The sequence below is a fragment of the Hemiscyllium ocellatum genome, chromosome 12 (assembly GCF_020745735.1).
Source record: "Hemiscyllium ocellatum isolate sHemOce1 chromosome 12, sHemOce1.pat.X.cur, whole genome shotgun sequence".
Classification (NCBI taxonomy): Eukaryota; Metazoa; Chordata; class Chondrichthyes; order Orectolobiformes; family Hemiscylliidae; genus Hemiscyllium; species Hemiscyllium ocellatum.
This window is the reverse complement of record NC_083412.1, coordinates 30,967,073-30,972,757: the sequence shown is the minus strand read 5'-3', so window position 1 is coordinate 30,972,757 and position 5,685 is coordinate 30,967,073. Positions and strand designations below refer to the sequence as shown.

Below are 5,685 nucleotides of genomic sequence, written 5' to 3'. Positions count from 1 at the left end.
GGATCTCACTCGCTCATTAAAGCTTTGAGTAGTTTATGGATGGTTACATCATCAAAAGAGACAGGCCAGGTGCAAAAGTTGGGTGCTTTCCAAACTGTTCCCACTTTTGTTTTAAAGTAGTATTTTTTTGCGATGGGAAATACGTGTCAAAGTATGTATGACTAAATGCCAGAGGGGGTGGGAAGGAGGGTAAAGGAATAGCAGAGTGTCAAGGAGGGAGGGTACACAGCTGCAAATGCTTTTGTGAAGCTCTGTTTTGTTTCCTAGTTGATGAAGTCACACACAGTGAAAAAGAGCAGCAGGAGCAAAGCTGTTGCTGCTGCTTTTTGTGTGTACGGATGTCTGCAAAATGTGGAGCGCTCGAGACGCAGGCTCTGATTGTAACCGAGGCACTCTAGGATTGTGCAGACCCAGTTCTGTAACAAGAAAATGCTGAGAATGAGGTTTTGCTCGGAGCGGCCTGAGTGTATTCAGTGCATGAAACAGCTGCTGTTTGACCTCACTTACTCCTTGTTCTTTCTTTCATGTAATAAGCTGGCAGGTTTGTGATTTTTGGTCGCCCTGTTGAAGTATCACCACTCCAGACACCTCTCTATTGACCACAGTCACAGCACAGAATGCCTATAGCACAGAAACACAATAACAAAGGGGCAGATTCTCCTACTTGCTGTGCATTTCCAAGCTGCACATCGGAGGATAAAGGAGCAGAGGCTTGTTAGATTGAATCTGATCATCTCTTAGGGGACCAAAAGAAATCTCTGAAGTCCTGGATGCATCACTGTCATGTCGGGGCAGGCCTAAGCTTAAAGGCAATGCAAGGAGTGGTCGCTCATTCCCTTCCCTCTAGATCGGAATGCTGATTAGCAGATTTCAGGCTTGCTGCTGTGCTCTTGTTGCCTATCCTAGTTTCAAACGTAAGAGCCAGTCAGACAGTAAATCAGTATAATGCCAACAGCTGGGGGAAGGAAAATATCACACTTGTAAAGCAGCCTTCACTTCAGTAGTCTCCTATTTAAGAGAGCAGGGTCTACTGCCTCTGGATCTACAGGCTAAGGATGCCTTCGCTGCATTTGCCTGGCCTGTGTGTTCTTCCAGCCTCCTACCTGTATGTTTTGGATTCTAGCATCTGCAGTTTTTTTGTTCCTTCACTGGATCTTAGGCCCCAACACAGTCATTTTCCCACTAACACATGGCAGATAGCCAAAATTCAGCTCATTAATGGTCCCTCAAGATAAATTGAAACAGGCTGATTGGGATGATTGTTCTAGTATCCAAGTTCCCACAAATGGCAGAGGCCAATTTGGCTGCATGGAGGCACATAATCAGCCTGCGTTATAGAGGGGCACCGCAACAATGGTGGTCTGGCTGCAAAAGCTACTTTTTACAACACCCTCCAGAATCTTCTTATAACCTTCTTATAACCCTCCAGAATCCAGAGACCCCGTACACCATAGCTGATTGGATTCCCAGTCCACCTTTACTCTGGGGAAAACCTCATTGACCATTTTCCATGCAGTCCATTTGAGCCTGATATGAGGCTCAGAAGTTCATAAGGAAAATCCTGCCTGTCCCACACAGCCCTCCTCCGCTCCCCTATTCATCTGTTTGCTCAGGCAGTCAGGCCAATCAGAGGAGTGCAATCATTGAAACCAACAACTCTGGGTTAAGGTGTGAAGTTTATGAATACTCTCTGTACTTCCTTTGCTGGCAAAGCAATGGTTTACACAGGGTTGAATAATGAATAATGTTTGTGAGCACCAGTCTCATTGAGGCCGGGGTATAGAATACAGAAACAAGGGAATAGCTGTCCAGAAATCACAAGCAACATCTTACAAAGAGGCCTCAACTCTCCCTTCAACATAAAAAGAGTTATCACTGCGACTATCCTGGGTCTACTGCCAATTTCTGCCAGGCTCTTTCATGGCCAAGCAGTAACTAGGATGGATGGGATGGAAATGAGCCGATTGGCCAGATCCAATCCTGCAGTGGACAGGGTAGCCAGCAACAGCACTAGTGGAGGTCAGCTTGACAGAAATCCAGTTTGGAACAAGGATAGCTCCCGTTTCAGTCCTGCCTGACAGCATGTGGAACCAAGGGAGAAAATTCCAACCTTCAAGTCTGCAGAGTTCCTTGGGTTACCTCATTCCCTGAATCTTATGCCTGTCAGTAAGCAGCACTACAAAAATACACAAAATATTGTATGTATCTGAAAGGAGCACAGAATCCCTCATAGTCTGACAACATTCAGGGCATTGACTCTAATGGCAACTATGGTGTAAACCAACACAATCAAACTATGTTGGAAATGAGCACAATCAAACCAGCACGCATTGATTTTAGTGAATGTAGTGCACAATGAAATGGAAGCCTCACATCAAGAGCAGTCAATCCAATATCAGCTCTTTTTACAGTTGCCTCTCCCTTACCTGCACTGTTCAGGTGCAAAATGAAAAATAGACAATTTAGGCAAAGAATGGAATATCTGGCTTGAGAAATGACCCACCAGTAGGAATTACCTTCTTCAAGAGGGCATGGACCCAGAATAAGAAAAGTTAATGGTGCTTTTAAATAGGTGATGTTTCTTTACTGTTAAAGACTTGCTTGCATTTTACACTTTGCTTTTTAGAAGCACAGTTGTACTTTTGCAAGCAGGGCTCACTGCATGATAATATGATCAGCTTCATCATAACCAAATCAAAATCCGTTCCAGGTTTCCGTGAACTCAAAGCGAGTGAATTCAGATAGGTTAAGTTCCAACTGGGTGTTCAGTTTTAGTTTCAACATAGTAATACAGATAGTCAAAGCCTTGACAGGCTGTCTGCTACTTTTATATTGAGATTCATGCAGATAGCACATCATCAACCAGTGTGCCTCACCAGCAACTTACAGGAAACCACAGATCTTCCGCTTTGCTGCATTGGATATTCCAAGGTAAACCCTTTCACAAGCAGTCTGTCCTACTGCATTAAGCTCTAATTGAAGTCAGTCAACTGGGAAGAATTTCTAATGTACTTTTAAGTGGCTTTTATTTAAATAATAAATCCCAACAGCGTGGAAATAATTACTGGACTTTGAAATCACTGCTTACACGTTTAAGCTGTTTTACAGAAATGTGCTCTCAGTTCAAAGAGGAAGTCACATCATTTATTTTTCGCAGAAGTTGTCTTTGTACATTTTATACACTCAGACAAAAAGTCCCCATGTTTCCTCTTTCGGAGAACAATGAAGGTACTTCTGCAGTGCAAGAGATCAACGTTCAACTGAAGTGATCTCCAGCAAAAAAAGAAAAGCAACAGAACGCACCAAATGGGTATGGAATGGCTGTGGAATGAAATACTTGCTGAAGTTAACAACAGGCTTTTCACAGAAACGAAAGGATCGCCAGAAAACTGTTACCACCTCTGTCAAACCTAAAAACAACTCTAGTAGGGTTGATACTTGCATGGCTGGGGGTGTGTGGGGGTAAGTTGGGGTGAGGTTAGGCGTGGGGGTAGGGGTGAGGTGGGAGTGGGGGTGGGGAAGATCTCCCAATCATTGGCAGTAACTCCGGGGGAGGTATCATAGAAACCATGTCGAAGTGGTGAAAATGCAATCACCACCCCATTAAGCTAGAAATGTATAGGGGATTATAGTGAGCTGTTGTCATTGCCATTGGGATCCTTTCCATGGGCCAAAGAGTTCCTGAACATGAAGGCTCCGCCAACTCTGGACCAACCAGGAGGCTGCTACATTTCACTGGACAATCTCCCACCTGATGGATGGGCACCCAGCAGTTTGTAAAATGAAAGAACCTTTATTAACTATTTAAAGAGCAGATATTGGGCTATGAGCTATGATTCCTGAAGAAGGGCTTATGCCCAAAACATTGATTCTCCTGCTCCTTTGATGCCACCTGACCTGCTGCACTTTTCCAGCAACATATTTTTAAGCTTTGAGCACAGGGAGTAGGGAATCTTTCAACCTTGCCACTGTTGGTTAAATGCCATACTATCAGGAAGGCAATTGGCATGCCACCCAATTGGCACATCTCCCAGTGCCATTTTTTCCAATCTAACCAACTCCTAGCCCATCCCGGAGAGGCAGATAAAATATCACCTTTTTTTAAATTTTAAAACAATAATGAATGGCCAAATAAGGATGTTTCAACTGATCTTTGCAAAGATGATCATTATCATCTGCTGCTGAGATTGGGATGATTTGATTGAGTGACATGGGTCAGTGATATTTAACTCAGTCACTGCTTCTTTCTAAATTGGTGATCAGGGAAAATGGCAGCCTCAACCGTTCACTGTTTTTTGTCACCACCACTTGTTAATTGTGAGATGTGTGGATGGCCATCTCTGGTTTTTAACTTCTCCCTTGTGTTCTGTATTTCTTTCTCCTGTCATGAGGGTGGAAACACATTTATAATTGATTATAATAGCCTGTGTTCACCCAATTGATGCAGTTCATTGTGTTACAACTCTTGTGATGACTGAAGAAATTTTAGAAAGAAACAAACAACACCAACAGAAGTCAAATCACTGAACAATATTTAAACTGTAACAAGCCAAATAAAATCAGAATTGTTCAGATATCAATTAATGGGTTAATGGAAAAGTAGATTTTCCTTCAAATAGTTGATATAACAAATACGTCTCATTGTCATTACATACAGTGGCATCTCTTCCCTCACAAGTGTAAACACTTATGAATTCTTACAGTCTTTCCAACTTTACCTTTATTAAGTGGCTTTTCCCATTCAATCCTTTCAGCTGTTGAGTTGCAATCATCAGTAGTTGTATTTCATCTGGAGCCCTTGAACATAGCTACCACTGGCAAGGTACAAATCTACAAACGCTGTCTCACTTCCATCACCACAGTCTTGATAGCACAAAATCCTCAGAGACTACCTTAATAAACCCCTTTATATTAGTTTGTTATGCCCTGGTATCACTTCAACAACACCAGATGGTGATTGTCCAAGCTACAATCCTTCGCTCTTCCTTTCCTCAGTGCTCTGTCTTTTCCAACGCAGTTGCACATACATGATGATACATTCTCTGCAGTAAGAGACTGGACCTCTTTGATGACTGCTGAGATGGAAAACTGTTCCATTCAGAGATAATGTTGCTTGATGCATTTTTGTATGAAGTCTCAGTGTTCTGAATAGTGAGACAGAAAAAAAACTGGAGCCCAATCCCATTGCAATTTTAAAAATTTATCCTTTGTATCTTTTCTCTTCAGTTCCATGGCAACCCCAGGTCATATGAACATTTCTTAATGGCAGGAGAAAGTGAAGACTGCAGATGCTGGAGTGTCAGAGTCAAAAAGTGTGGTGCTGGAAAAGCACAGCAGGTCAGGGAGCATCCGAGGAGCAGGAGAGTGTTCATTTCTTAATTTCATACTCCACAATCACCTGATGAAGGAGCAGCGCTCAGAAAGCTAGTGCTTCCAATTAAACCTGTTGGACTATAACCTGATGTTGTGTGATTTTTAACTTTGTACACCCCAGTCCAACACCGGCATCTCCAAATAATTTCTTAATGGTGTCTTACACTGGTACTAAGTGCACATTTTTTCCCAACATTCTTCCTTTGATCTTAAAGCAACATAACATAAAAGAAATTACAGGCTCTTCCCAGGAAATGGGCCATCACAATTTGGCACAGACTGTGATTATTGAGAGACAATAAAATTATGCAA

The 5,685-nt window shown here is 42.5% G+C and overlaps 1 long non-coding RNA gene across 1 annotated transcript; it reads left to right on the top strand.

Annotated features, from left to right (window-relative positions):
* The first annotated feature begins 2,971 nt into the window (after positions 1-2,971).
* Positions 2,972-5,457, top strand: LOC132820708 (uncharacterized). Its single transcript, XR_009645232.1, has 2 exons — positions 2,972-3,310; positions 5,227-5,457. It is a non-coding gene; the product is annotated as an uncharacterized LOC132820708 (long non-coding RNA).
* Positions 5,458-5,685: the final 228 nt, after the last annotated feature.